General features: G+C 29.2%; 1 non-coding gene across 1 annotated transcript; it reads left to right on the top strand.

Annotated features, from left to right (window-relative positions):
• Positions 1–11,651: 11,651 nt before the first annotated feature.
• On the top strand, positions 11,652–11,758 carry LOC112535509. Its single transcript, XR_003079625.1, has one exon. It is a non-coding gene; the product is annotated as a small nucleolar RNA R71 (small nucleolar RNA).
• Positions 11,759–16,281: the final 4,523 nt, after the last annotated feature.

The following is a 16,281-nucleotide window of genomic DNA, read 5'->3' as shown; positions in this document are numbered from 1 at the left end:
GGTAGGGCTAGATCAGCATCTTTAGAAGAATGCACTAATAATGTGCTCTGTGCTCCAAACTGAGCTCAGTGGGGCTAGATCAGTGTCTTTAGAAGAATGCATTGATAATGTGCTTTGTGTTCCAAACTGAGCCCAATGCGCTTAGATCGATGTCTTTAGAAGAATACACTAATAATATGCTCTAAAGAAGATACTTTATTGATAAAGTAGAAATAATGAAATAAAATTAAAAAGTTTACACTTAAGGTGCTACCATCTCAGCTTTTTTTATTGTCTATTGATAGTACTTTTTTTAGTACCTGAACATTCCATGACTAAGGAAGCTCTCTCCCTGCCATGTCAGCTATTCTGTATGCACCTCCTTTGAACACTTTAACAACCTTGTAAGGACCTTCCTAGTTGGTTTGCAATTTTCTAACACCATCTCCCCTTTTGCTAAAGTCAGCTCTTCACAAAGCTAACTCGCCTTTCAAAAATGAACTAAGTCTGACTCTCTGATCATGGTATCTCACCATTCTATATTTGTAGGCTTCATTCCTTATGTTAGCTTATGCCCTTCTTTCTTCTAAAAACTCCAGGTGCAACCTCATGTAATCCTCATTTTTCTTTTCATTGAAGTATTATATGTGTAAGGTCAACATTCCCATTTCAACTAGGATTACTGCTTCTGCTCCATAAGGTGTTTCCACAATTGTCGTTCTTGACGTTGTCTTGTATTACCAAAGAATATTATGGAGCTCATCAACCCATTTGCCTTATCTTTCATCTAGTCTTCTTTTAAGCCCTCAGAGAATTGTTTAATTTGTGACCTTTGTTAGCCCATTAGTTTGAGGATGGGCAATAAATGTAAACCTTAGGTTAATCTTTATACAATTATAGAAACCTTTGAAGTCCTTATTATCAAACTGCATTCCATTGTCAGTTATAGTGGTGAGGAATGTCATATCTATAAATTATTTCTCTCCAGAAAAAGTCGGTTATTCTCTTTTCTGTGATAGTCACCACATCTTCTACTTCAACCCACTTTGTGAGGTGGTAAATGGCTACATGGAGGAACAAAGGGCTAATTATGAAGAAATTGACTATTTTTTTTTAATAATCTTATAAATTAAGGAAAAGAGGATGAAAAGTTTATACCTTAGATCTTATTACTAAATTACATTTATATCTTTTTCAATCGTGTCACTTGTAATTACAATTCATTTGATAACTTTAGTAGTCGATGAATTCGTTGAACTGTATGATTCGTCAGAAAAGGGCATGATAATGAATGTGGTCAATAAATGTAAAAGAAATTATAAATAATAAATGTTTAAAATAAATATTGGGTAAGTGAACATCTAGTCAAGTGAAAAAAAAATTATAATATCCATTCAGTAGCTGACTTTGAACCTTATAGCAACTACTATTCATGTTAAATGTAAATTTATGACTGCCTTGTGAAAGTTTTAAGACAGAATTTTAACAGATTTGAAATCTTACATACATTTATTTACAATTTTATTTTTTTGCAAAATCAATTATTAAACTCTTCAATTTTATTTTTATTTTATTGAGTTCTTTAATTTCTGTTTTGTTTCTTGAGACTTTTTTTTTGTTTGGATTAAGAATTTTTTATATATATTTCATGAGATTTTTATTTATTTTGTTGAGTAATATATTTTAATTTTACTTTGATTAAAGACTTTTGAATCAATCAAAATAAAATTAAAAATTATAAAAACTGAATAAAATAAAATAAAATTAAAAATCTCAATAAAAATAAAATTGAAACTTTGAGGGTTTAAAAATATAATTTACCATGTTTTTTTTCTCCAAACAGTATCATCCAATGCAAATATAAATTTGCAGCAGCATTTCAAATTGATAAAATTTAAGGTCACAATACGATATATATATATATATATATATATATATATATATATATATATATATATATATATATATATATATATATATATATATAGACAAGACCTATGTGGATGTATTTGTAATCTTTTTATTTATGTTTTTGAAAGGTTTTTGGATTTAGAAGATAAATTTTCTTAAAAGGCTTTGAAATTTAGATATCCCTTTCTTCAATTTTGATGTTAAAATCTGTTTTGAAGATAAGAAACTTTGAAAATTCAAAAATTTGCTTCTTTTGAATTTTGGGTATTTACCAATCATCAATATGCTTTGTAAAATCCTCAATAGTGATTTCTTCACCATTTACTAAACCTTTGGATCTTGAAAATTCAGAGGTAGAAGAGTTTGAAAAGAAAGATGATCTACAAATAAGTGGTTCTAAATTCATTTTAGAACACGATAAAATAACTTTATTTTAAACAAACATAAACCAAGCCACCAGTTTTACTGCCCTTATCTTAAAAACGGGTCTTACTACTGTGCATAAATGAACAAGTTTGTTCAATAAAGATATGATGCAGTTGTTTAAAACGAGTTTAAAATATGTTGATGTAAATAACCTTCTCTTCCTAGGGACCTTATAGGATCTGATACCAGTTGGGATGTATGACAAGTAAACGCAAGTTTTTGATGTGAACCAAAAGCAGAAATCAATATGATTTCAAAAGAGTTTCAAATCAATAAAAAGCTTTTACATGAAGATTTCTACTCAAAGAAAAACCATTCTTAAAAACTCTGGTTTTTAAAAAAAAATCAAATGAAATAGATAGTATCCAAGAAAGATACTATGAATTTTGTTTACAAAACAAAGTCCAAATCACATTTTTTGATTGGTTTCAAATTTATTGCAAAGAAAATGGTGTTTCATACCCTTTCAAAAATAAAGTCATTAGTCCTGTTACCATTAGGAACAAAGCCTCAGAATGGAAGGTAGGAAAAAATCAAACCATCCAATCTGAACATCCTCCTCTTTGGAAGATAACTACTCCTTATGGATAAAAGGAAATTGAAGCCACACCTTACAAGCTAGTAGGAGAAGATTTTAAAAAGAATATCAAAAATATTGTTCAACAAAGATATGATGCAGTTGTTTAAAACGAGTTTGATAATTCTCTTCCTAGGGACCTTGCAGACTTTGATACCAATTGGGGTGTATGACAAGTAAATATAAGTTTTTCTTTATAAATGGGTTTTTTGGCCCATTACAGAAAGTTACCGTGAGCCGCCATTCCTAGTTTTCAGCCTAAGGGCTTTACAAGGCTTTTGAACATTTTATTTTATGGGCTTGAATATTCCAAAATAATCATCTTCATTTGAGTCACCATCTAAGTCAATGGCTGCAGAGCTGGTGCTTGAAGAGGATGATGAGGCTTTAGACTTTCCTTTAGAGGAGGTGGTTTCTGACAACTGTTTGATTAGTTGTAGAAAATCTTCTTCCGTCTGGGCCGCCGCCAGTTTTGAAAGTATAAAAGACTTCTGTGCTTAGAAGGTAGCTTGTTCTTTAGGTGCTAGTAAGAAGCTGTTCTTTGTAAGGAAATTTTGGACCATCTTTGTAGATAGCTTTTCTTGGTGGTTGAATTTGTCCCACCACTTTACTTTGAATTTGCGGGTAAGCATGACTTCTCCATCTGCTACTTGATTGAAATGGAAATACCACACATATACCCAAGGGAGGAAGAAGTTTGAACAAAATAAAAGTAAGGGGGGAATTGTTTTTCTATTTTGTTCGGTTTATAATGAGCTTTGAAGATGTTAAACAAGGAGAGTACTTCAGGTATTATGGTTTCTGGAACATTACCATAATAGTTCCACCAGTGTTTAAACCAATACGAGATCTTTAAAGTTTGGATCGTGCTAGTATCGAAGTAGAAAAGCCAAGAATGGCTTTGTCCTTCATTTTGCAAGAGAAAGGTATTGAACCAAGCTTGCTGATAATCCTAGTAATTAGAGGTGGTACTGAGACTTGGGGGATAAGTATTTTGAAGGGTATTTGGGAAAGATCTTGAAGAATGCAATTACATTTCCTAATCTGAAGGGTGAAGGATTTTTTGAATAGTACATGTAGAATAAGCTAGGTCTTTATAGTTTTTGTATTTTTTAAAGTGTTTAAACTTTGTAGAAGCAGTCACCTCTAAGATAGACTGGTAATAAAACTGCGGTTTAGTCTCATTCCAAGGTTTAAAACACCATCCTGGAGAGAGAACTTTTGAAATTAATTTTGAGGGGCCTTCTATACAAAATCCTTCCTCAACATTTAAAATTCTTTGGAAATTTGATTTTTCTATATATTTATTAGCTTTAAAAAGTTTTGTTTAAGACAAACCTATTTCTTGAGAATTTGGTTTTGAAATGCTTTAAGTCATGAGATAGATTTTGTGAGAAAATTACTATCTCATGCTTTGAAAGAGGGATAGAGAGTATACCTTTATCCTTAGTTGAAAAAGAAGATGACATTGGAGAAATCTCTGATTAAACGTCAGCCACATGCTTTGTCTTTGAATATTTTTGGACCATTTCTGAGAATTCAGGAGGTTGTTGTGCAAGCCATTCCTGTATTTGAAATTGCTTATTAGCAGGTTCTTTTTTATGAGAAAGAATTTCTTCCTGGATGATTTCCGTCCAGATTCTGATTGGCTTTGAAGAGGAGGGAATTATCTCATTCTTTGGGCTTTGTACTGATTTTGAACTTTTGGCTTTTCTTCTTTATCCTTTGCTTTTGTTTTTCGAGGCATTGTCACTCCTATTTTTTAAGAAACTCTCTCGTTAGAAAGTCTGGTATTGAATTTGAATCTCCTCTTATGTATTCAACTTCAAAATCAAAAACAGAAAGAATAGCTTGTCATTTGGCAAAAATTTATTTTGAAGCTATGTTTTAAACATCTTTTTTTAATACTTCTTTTGCAGATTTACAATCAATCCTTAAAATAAATTTTTGATTTAGAAGATCACTTTGAAACTTTGAAATGCACTATTGAAAGAATTTTTTTTGATTGTTGAATAATTTTTTTAAATATCATTCCAGTGTGCAGAAGTAAACTGGACAGTGCATTCTTTATTGCTTTGAATTTGTTTAAGAATTCCACCATAACCTAAATCTGATGCATCAGCTTCAACTATTTTGAATATAGATGGATCAGCTAGATGCAAACATGGAATTTCAGAAAACTTAATTTTTAATGCTTTGAACAATCTTTGTATGCTCATCAGACTATGCATGGGGTTTTTTCTTCAACCTATCATGGAGAGGCTTTGCTAAACAGTTTAAATTTGGATAAAATCCATGATATAATTTAAACTGCCAAGAAATCTCTGCTATTGAGCTTTTCCCAAAATTTTATCAAGAAACTTTGAAGTAAAGGCTAGAGATTTTTCAATTGGGATAATAGTTCCCCGAGAGATATAGTGCCCAAGAAATCTAATCTTTGTTTGGAATAAAGAGATTTTGGATTTTGAAACAACTAAAATATTTTTCTTGACAACATAGAAAAACGTCTCTAAATGTTTAAAATGTTGTTCAAGAGAATTTGAAAAAATTAGTACATCATCAATGTACATAATACAGAAATTTGAATATGGATTAAAAATATCATACATAATTCTTTGAAATTCAGAAGGAGCATTTTTTAAACCAAATGGCATTATATTTCATTCATACTGGCCAAATGGAACTGTAAATGCAGTTTATAATGATCTCTAGGATGAATATGGATTTACCAAAATCCTGACTTCATATCAAACTTTAAAAAAATGAAAGCAGAATGAAGCTTTTGAAGAAGATTTTTTTTGTTTGGAATAGGATATCTAATCCATTTGAGAGCTTTATTTAAAGGTTTATAGTTAGTTACTAACCTAGGGGTACCTCTTTCTATTTCACTATTTCTATTTACATAGAAAGCTGCACATGACCAGAGGAATCGTGATTTAGTAATTAAACTTTTTTTCTTTAAGTCTTGGATTTCTATCCTATAATAGTTTTTCTAAGGCCTCATTCATTTGGATGGGCCTGACTTTGGTAGGCATTTGTCTTTCACTAAATTCTTTTTCATATGGTAGATCTACTATATGTTGTTTTCTTTTCCAGAAAGCATTTGGAAGATCTGAACAAACTTCTCTTTCAATTTTTTCTTAGAAATCAGAAATCCTTTTTTGAATAAAATCATTTTGCAATTTGCTTTGAATTCTTTTTAAACCCATATATTGTCTCAAATGGAATAGCTGGGTTTACTTTCCTTTAATCAAAATATTTATCTTAAAATTATAAATCGAGTGAGCTTTTATAAGATTGAGATTTCTTTTCTTAGATTTTTCTAAAAAAGGAAAAATGACTTTTGAATTCTTAGCTTTGAAAATGATGCCATCTGTAGTTACTTTGAAGGGAGTAATCAAATTAATAAAAGGAGTCCCCAAAATAATCGTTTGATGTAAATCCTTTGTAAGAATAAAAATATTTTTTAAAGCAATGTCTTTGTTTAAAATTGCAGCTTCAGTTTTTCAAGCAATGTTAATCTTTGAATTATTAGCAGACGTAAGTCTTTCATTTGTCTCTTGATGATATCTTTTAGGAACTAACTCATAATTTATACAGTTGAGATATGCTCCTGTATCAAACAAGGCTATAGTTTCTATTTGAAAATCACCAGAGAAAATGAGTTTTATTTGAATAAGATATTTTCTTGAGGTTATTTCTTTTAGAACATTTATTTTTGGAACGTTTTCAGAAATCTCAAGATTTTGAAAATCATTTTCTTTATCAGAATCTGATTCACTGTTTTGTTTTAAAATCAAGTTTTGGAGTAGAACAAAATCATTCTGTTGCTTTTCTTTTAATTCTTTGAATTTTATCTTAATAGTTTTAATTTCTTGTTGGAGTTCTTGGATAGTAGGAAGGGGATGCTTTTGCCTTTTTCCTTTTTTCAAAATCATAGTTAGATCGTAGGTATTATTACTAGATGAAGAGATAAGAGTTTCAGCTTTTAAAATTTCTTTCAAAACTTGTTTTTGAATTTGGGGGGTCATTAATATGCTTGACAACTTCAAGAAGAGCTTCTTGTTGCCTAGTGAGTATAGTAATGGTTTTTGGAATCTTGTCAGAATATGATTCATAGTATTCAGATGAGGTTTTAATTTCATCAATTTGGAATTATTTCTCATCATTATAAGGATTAGAAAACTCTGATTCAGAGGTTTCAACCAGAAGAGCTGAAATTTTGTTTAAAATTTCTTCTTCTATTTGAAGCTCCTCAATTCTTTTAGAAAACTTGCAATACTTTAAAGTATGACCTTTCTTGCCACACTTGTAGCAAGTAATTTTGCTAAAATCTTTTTTGGGCTTTTGTTTTTTGAATATCTTGAAGAAGATGGCCTTTTGTAAAAACTTTCTTTATTCTTTAGCACCTTCCTGCTTTTGTGAAAACGTTTTTTCCTATAATATTTTGAAAAATCTTCCTTACATTTTCCTTTGCATGCAAGGGAAGGCTCTATGGGATTATACTCAAAGTGGTTACAAAACTACCTAATCTTGCTTAGTTTTCTTCATTTTTCATTTTAGTTGTCTTTGGACCTTAAGATCATGGTAAATTTTTAGTCCTGCCTTCTAGGTAAGGCTAACTAATTCACCATAAGTATAGAGATCATAAGGGATTTGGTTAGTTCTCTTTCTCAATAGAGACAAAGAGAGGAATTTAGTTTCACCCAAACTTCACTGCGATCATGGATAGATCATTCAGTTTGAGTCCATAAATAGTAATAATTGTCTTGTGAACACTTGCTTTCACTGCAATTTTAGTGGGTTTATTTAACTAAGCCACTGCTTATGAGCCGTTGACTCTTTCTTTAACAAGCACGATGTCAGAACCATAAAATATGTTTCTCTAAGTATATTATTTTAATTTTTTTTCTTTTCTCACTTATCTTATTTGTTTCTTTTTCTTTTTCTCTCCATAACCTAATGTTTTTTGCAAAATTGCCAACTACATAATTTTCATTATTATTAATTTATTAAAAGATTAAAGAAGAAAATGGAGATCAAAATAAGATTCAATAGTAAAAAGATTAACTTAGAAACTGAACCACCAACACCCAATTGCTCGAAATTTGACTATTGGATAGTCTAGAAATCATATACATAGCATAAGATTTGCTTCTTTATAGCTCAAATTCATCACTTTCTCAAGGTATTTGCATTACTGCCACCTTTGCATATTCTTTTACCTTTTTTCTATTCTTTTTTCTTCTTTTTTTTTTTCTATATTGTAAGATAAAAGAAAAGAAAAGTAGAGCAAATAAAGAGAGGGCAGTTAGAGTTGGATAGATTGTCTTCACAATTTAATATTTCAGAGTTGTAGATTGTGATTGGGCTTGTTGATTTTGAAACTATTACTGATTTTTTAATTTGAAATTGATTGAGATTTTATGACATCACATAAAGCATATTATAAGTGGCGATTATTGTCACTAAATTAAATATAAAGAAATAAAAAGGGACAAGAATGAATTTGTTCACTAATAATTTTTTTCTTTCTTTATTAATATTTTTCTTAAAAAATACATGTCGCTTAAACTTTATTATATTGTATTTCGTTGAAATTAATTAATTAAAATTTATGGAGTTCACTTGTAAATTTAATATTTATATGTTTGAGTGAAATGAAAGTTCGTTTAGAATCTATAAAATAAAATTTGTAGAATTAGCTATTTTTAAATTAAATTTTAATAGAATATGTAAAATTTCTAAATAAATTTCATGTTAGTAAGTCAATATATTTTATGGCTAAATTGTTTATTTAACTTTTATAACTTTATTTTCTTTTTCTATACATTTTTTTCTTATTGAAACTTATTTCCAATAGAATATTTGTTTTATTAAAAATGAATTCCATAATTTTTAATTAACACATTAAACATAGAAATTCATTTGTAAATGAATTTTATTCATTTATAAACAAAATAAATTATTTAATAAATTTTAACTAAACACAAAATTAAATAAAAATATTGTAGTAATTTATTTAAAAAGTACACATTAGATTCATTTAATGCTCTAACACAGATTGAGAGAGCAAATTATAAAGGTGGCAAATTCCACCTTTATTCTTTTACCCATCCTAATCAACCCTTGTTGTATGGGTATAGGTAATAAATTGGTAATATTTTAGAATTAAATGGGTTATAAAATGATAATAAAAAAATGACTCTTATTTATATGAGTTGGATTAGATTGGATATAGATGCCCACTAATGAATCATTTCACCATTTTTTTAGATTATTTACAAAATTCTTCAGTTTAAAATCTCAATAATATTTTTACCTTCAAACTAAATGAGTTTGCAAAATCCAATTCTCATTTCTAAAAATACCTATTTCTTAAACACCAATAAATTCTTAAAACATATAGTACTTTTCAAAAAATGACATGACATAGCATAATCATTTATTGAAAAATAAAAAACACAATTTTTTGTTGCATTTTTATGCCTTTTTTCCTTACTCATTTTTTAAAATTTTAAAAATTGTAACCCATATTATCAATGTAATTATATTTTTTTCAGATAGCTTATACTTTTAGTTAATTAAAAAATACACTTCAGATCTTGAAGCTCTAAAATCGCAACGGTAACATGCTTTAACCATTATTTGACTTGGATGCTTTCTATATCTCATTTATTTATTGAATTAAAATGTTAAATAAATATCTATTAAAATTAAAACATCAAATTGTGAAGCAATCGTGACATATATTTCAAAAAATAAGGGAATGAATGAATCAACGAATGTTTGGACCGTCATGCTTACTCCTTTTTGTCACTCTCAAGATTCATTATTTAACTTTTTATTTTTTTCTTTTTAATAGAATCGGTTCTTATTGATTAATGAATTTAGTGAGGTTTAATTAATTAATAAGTGATCTTATCCTTCAATTCTAAAGTTTAACTTCTTTTTGCTTTCAACACTATATCCATTTATAAATTTATATACATCATTATTCCAAAAAAAGTATATGTTATTAGCAATTAAATGCACTTTCCTTTTATAAAGTATTACTTAAATTTGAAATATTAGAGTTTTGAAGTTAGTTTTAATATTAATAAGACAAAACTTGTTAGTATCTGCCACTTCTTTTACTCTATCTTTTACTTTTGTTCTTACTAAAATTTCAGTCCGTTACTGATAATCTTTTAAATCAACGATTGTTTTACTTGTTACATAACTTTTAAAAAAGAAATTTCTATTACAGTAGCTTTTAAAAAGTCTATACCATATAACTAAAGATGAAAAGAATCGAGAAAAAAAATCAAACCGATCGGAATCGAGCATCAACAGCTCCGATCAATAGAAAGTAAATTATAAACATATTTAAAAAATAAAATATATAAAGTTTAAATTTTAATGTGAAACTTAAAAAGTCTCAATTTGATGACACTTATGCCCCTAAATAAGTCCTCTTAAAACTCACACACAAGGATTATAAAATATATAATATTAAATTATAATAAAAAGTTATTTTATATGAGCAAAATATCAATTTATTAAAATACATAAAATTTCTATAAAATTCTTTTTCACTTTAGTGAATTTCTTTTTTTCCTACTCCATTAATACTTTCTCTCAGAGTGAATAAAGATAAATTAGAAAATAAATAATTAATACTCCATTAGTTACTTAAATAACACTTAATAAAGAAATTTTTTTTAAAACGACACTTATTTCAAAATGGAAAAGTAAAATACTATAATTTATAGATGAGATAATAGCTAAGTAGTTTAATTAAATTCATTAGAATTTAGTATAACAATAAATAGAAAAAAGAAAATATGAAAATAGAAGAGATTTATTATACGAAGTTTTTTTTTGAATGAAATTTATCATGTCTAGCATTCATAGAAATAAACGGGTACATCTTGACACATAATTATATCACAATAAAAATAATTAAAAAATATTAAAATAAAAAATAAAAGTTTCCACCAAAAATTTCTTTCGGATCTTGTATGCTTCTTCTTGAAAAATTTAATGCAAAACATAAAAACAAAGCATTGAACTGATAATATATCAAGAAGCTACAAAGAAAATTTCACTAGAGAGAAAATGATGCTAATAAAATTGTAGAGATAAAATTGAGAGAAGTAAATAAAAAAAGGAATTGTGCCGGTTAAATTTATTTATAATTATAACAACGATAAAATTAAAATAATTCACCAAATTTAAGTATTAATAATAAAAAAACTAAGGTCTATAATAATAATAGTAATAATATATTTAAGATAATATTTCTTATTAAAAAATTTGAATTAACAGTAATAGGATAAATGGGTGGGTAAGAGTATATATGAGTTATATAAGTTTGAATACCTAATAAACTTTAAATGGGTCATATATGAATAAATTGGTTATTTAAAATCCACCTTCTTCATATTCAGTCCACATCCATCCATACCATCTATTTGCCACCTTTATCCATACATTCACAATATGCACAAGCTTATCTATTAGAAGAAAAATCCTTATTAATAGCAACTTCACATGCTTAGTAAGATCTGCTACTTGCATAGCCATGTCACTTTGAGCATTGATTTCATAAATCTCTAATGGCCTGTTATTGGGAATTCATTGCTAATTCTCATAGATTTATTGCACTTCTTCAACAGTTTTATCTCCATAATACCCACCACAAGTTGTATCAACTAAAGTTTGATAATGTGCAGTAAGTCCATCATAATAAAACTGCACTAAAAGAGACAGAGGGAAATTTGATGTGGGCATTGAATCAAATAAACCTTGAATCCCTCCCAAGCATCAAGAGAAGATTCTCCTTCTTTCTGAGTGAAATTATAAATTCTAGACCTATAATCTAGAGTCTTTTGAGGCTAATAATACTTCAGCATAAAAGCATTATAAACCTCATCCCAAGTAGTCAATGATCCTTCAGGTAATTTTAACAACCATGTTTTAGCAAAGTTTTTTCATACAATAAGGAAAACATTTCTTCCTAGATTCTCATTCGTTCAAATCTCCAAGAAGGAATGTTTGTATCACACTAGAATTCTTTCATGACCAACAATTGATCTTCAGTATCCATTCCTTTAAAATGCAGTAGCATTGTCAAGTGGATGGTCTTCAGCTCATAGTTCCTAGCATTTGTATACAGTTGAGTGCAACGGCTACGACTACATCCCTCTCGTTCCCCATTTGTTCCTTTCTGCTTTTCCTATTAGCTTTGCAAGTCTTTTCGCTATCAGGATCGAATGAGACAATTTTTGCTCGCTCTACACTCTTGGATCTCCTCAAGAGCACGAACTACCTACAAATAACTCAGAAAGATAATTAAAAACAAAGTTAACTAAAAATAAATAAAAATACAGAATCTTAAACTGAGAATTAGCAGTTATCCCCGGCAATGGTTCCAAAAATTTGATCGTTGAAAACTTAACCTGGAAATGCACAGGGCAATTATAATATGTGATCTTAATCAAGGTCGATCTAACGAGGATAAGGTTAATGTCTAAATCTAAGACTATGCAAATAGAGTGTAGATTGTATAATGAAAAATTACAAATATCAGAAAATAACTAAAAAGTATAGATTGATCAAATTTTAGGGTAATAGAGATCTGAACTTTATCTTATCGAATTAATCTTGGAATTCAATTTTAGAACTATTTTGAACACAATTGTTCCTAAATTATATTAATCCTCTTTCAAGATATCAACATGTATTTAGCTAAATAATTATCATTCTCAAGGATAATTATCTAGCTAAACCCATGAAGTAACAATTTTTGCATCACAACAATAAGATATATTTCTTTACCTAGACTGTTATGTTTATTCTTCTAGATCTAGATTTGTATTTCTTCTTTGAGTTCATCATACAAATCTCAATATGAAAATACTACGGTGGTCAATTAAAGCATTCACAATTATCAAAAGAAGAATAAATCAAGACATAAACACATTATATTGAATCCAAAATTATCCAAAAGAGTACATCATTCTCTCTAGAATAAGAGTTAGTTTTTCATATTCATTAAACAATAAAACCAAACAACAACTAAAGAAAACATAACTATAGAAAAAATAGAGTAAATACTACTTTGAATCTTAAAGTTCCTAGAACTCTTGAATCTCAGAGCAATTCTTGTTCTTTTGGCAATAATTTGTTTCTTTCTCTCTCCAAAAACTGTCTCTCTCCTCTAACGATGTAAGTAAGATATATGTATAATCCTCACACTAGGATTAACTCAAAAACCTTTGACCACCTTTTAAGAATATAAATTAAAACATAAAGCGTGTGTTTTTCATCCTCAACTAGCTCTCCAATCGGTCCTGATGTCTTTCTTTTAGTGAACCGGTCGTAGAGCTAGTTCACCTAGCTTCCCTCTTATTCTGGATCAGTCATGTGTCCTGGTTCTTCTCTTCAGGCAAGTCGGTTTACAATAGCGGCTCATTCTTCCAACTTCCTCAAATTTTTTTCTGAGCCAGTCTTGGAGCTGATTAAGCCTGAAACTTCAAATTCTTCACATGTGCTTTCTTTAAATCGAACTAAGAGTCGATTTATGCTCCAAATTGCTTCAGTTCCTCACAAAATTGTTATAAAACCTTCAAAACAGATAAATCACAAAATCAAGTAAAAATCCTATAGAATTGCAAGTATATGACCCAAAAACACATGTAATTTCTCATGAAATATACTTATAATTTAGAGTTATCAAGAGCTCCGAATCTCAAACTCATGATTCAGCATGGATTGAAGACACCATCAATAAAGGAATACTTGATGCTTTGAAAAAGTACTAAACATGAAGAATAATGAGGGTTCAAGTCCTTTCTAAAGGCAATCCCTTGTGTCTGAGCATTTTAGCAGAGCACTTCCTTGAAAAGTTAAGGTTGCCACCCTTGGAGTCCTATAATGTCCTCGAAGATCCGTTGGGCCATGTCAATAATCTCAACATCAAAAAAGGGTTACATAATGTATCAGATATTATCAAATGCAGAATCTTCCCATCAACCCTAAAGTAGAGTGCTCAAAAGTGGTATCATAGCTTACAAGATAGCTCAATATACGACTTTTCAATGCTTGTTAACTATTTAAAGCTCAGTTTATCACTAACATTCCTTCGAAGAAGAGGTATAGTGATATGAAAAGTGTATCCATAGAAGGCATGAAAATTTGAAAGATTTTATTGAGAGATTTAATAAGAAGCTATTTAGGCGGAGAAACTCAATCAATATACAGTTATATACACAATGACCGACAATACCTATATGAGCAAATTGAAAGACTCATTACTAATAGATCCACCGGAGTCATATGTCGTGCTTATGGACCGAGCTTATGGCTTCATCAGGTTAGATGAAGATTACTGAGTTGGAAGAAGGACTGACCATGATGATCGGTCGAATGAAAGATCTAACCAACTTAAAAAGGGATGTAGGGATGATAGGAGAAAAAGTGATTCCAGGCGTGTATAAAGATATTAATGACCAATATCTTGACGTGAGTTCAAAAGAATAAGGGAGATATATGATATCCCAACCTAATGAGAGACCATATTGCAAATTCTAGGGACAAAAATAAGTCTTGCAAGTTCCATAATAGTCATGGGCATGACATAAAAGACTGCATTGATTGATGGAAAGAGGGAACCTTAAAAGATTCATCACCCAAAAAAAATGATCAATCAAATAGGGATAGAGGTTCTGGAAGCTCTAAAGGATAAAAATGCAGAGATCGAGATGAGTCACCAAAGAAGAGAGATTTTGAGAAGGGTGATGTTTTTATGATTTTTAGAGAAGCTGTGTTTGTTGCCAAGAGCTCCAAAAGAAAAAGGGACCGAGTTATGATGTTCGAGCATAAGAAACTTCTAGATATAGTTTTCTTAAGGAAAGGTGGAGAAAGAATTGAGATGCCTCACTAGGATGCTCTAGTAATCTCAGAATTTATTAAGAATTATTGGGTGAGACAAGTATTTATTGACTATGGAAGTGCAGTTAATATCATGACTTTAGAATGCTACAAAGCCATTAATGGGGAGTAATGAATATGAAGCCTAGTACAACTCCACTTTTTGGCTTAGGAAGCCAACTAGTGCAAGCTTTGGGAATAGTCAAGCTGATTTTAGAGCTTGAAGAGGAAACTAGAAAAGTGGATATAATTAAGGGCTTGACCAAAAAAAGTGGAAAACTTCCTTTATCATCATTGACATCCCATTTGCATACAATCTTGAAATAACCTATGTTGATGGAGACTAAAGTAGCCACAAGCATCAATTATCTAAAAGTAAAAATACCAATCTCTAGTAGGGTCATAATAGTATATGTTCTTGTATTTACATCCTTTCTATTAATTTCTTTTTACACTTTAAAAATTATTTTTTAGTTGCATTGTCTCAGTCTGTATATATTATTGAACGAATCAGAAATATAAATTTATGAAGATTTGTTCCATCTTTTTTCATTAAAACTGGATTACTGAATTACTAGTAGTGATCTAAGTATAAATTAAACGCTACAACGACATCAATTTCTTTTGGAACAATAAATTTTAGTCAACAAGATTGTGCTCTATTTAATTACAAATGAACTTATTTGGCCTAATTTTAGTGCTAGGTATTCAAAATTAAAGTCTAATTATGAAATACCTAAATGCTTTAAATTAAATTATATATGTAATTTATTAATCATATATGCTTATAGTCTAATTCTAGTATAAGGATTGCAATAGAAGTGTGTAAGGATTGCATAATAAATACATTTTATACCTAATAATGTGTAAAGGATCATTAGTGCTATGTATATGTTTAATTAATTTTCATTGTATTTACTTTAATTATTTTTCTATATTTTTTTAAGAAAGGCACCTAGAACTAAGGGCAAAAGCAAAACGAAAGCCAACCAAACCAAGTCTCAGCAAAGTCTTGTAGATCAAACTTCCAAGCATGCTTTAAATGATTCAACAATTGTCAAAGGTATTAGAGGGCTTTTTGACAAAGCAAATATGGCATTTGATAGTGGAAAATCAAATGCAGGAAAGCAGGCATTTATGTTAATTGAAACACATATAGGTTTATCCAAAGGAATTGAAGCTACTACAACAAATCAACCGTTTGAATATGACATAATGACATAAAACACTATAGTTCCATAAACTTCAAATACTGCAGATTTAACAGCTCAAAACCCTACAATTCCATCAACTCAAAGTCGTGCAATTCCATCTATTAATAGTTCCATATTTCAATCAACTAAAATTGCTATACCTCAATCAAATTAAAGGTTGAAATTCCACTAACTAGGAGCCTTGAAGGTCCATCACTTGAAATTAATGTTCAAGCAAGTATAAGTTATTTTTAAAAAAAATAAAGAAGTTTTTGAGAT

Source organism: Ricinus communis, chromosome 9, assembly GCF_019578655.1.
Source record: "Ricinus communis isolate WT05 ecotype wild-type chromosome 9, ASM1957865v1, whole genome shotgun sequence".
In the NCBI taxonomy this organism is placed as follows: Eukaryota; Viridiplantae; Streptophyta; class Magnoliopsida; order Malpighiales; family Euphorbiaceae; genus Ricinus; species Ricinus communis.
This window is presented reverse-complemented; position numbering and strand designations above follow the sequence as displayed.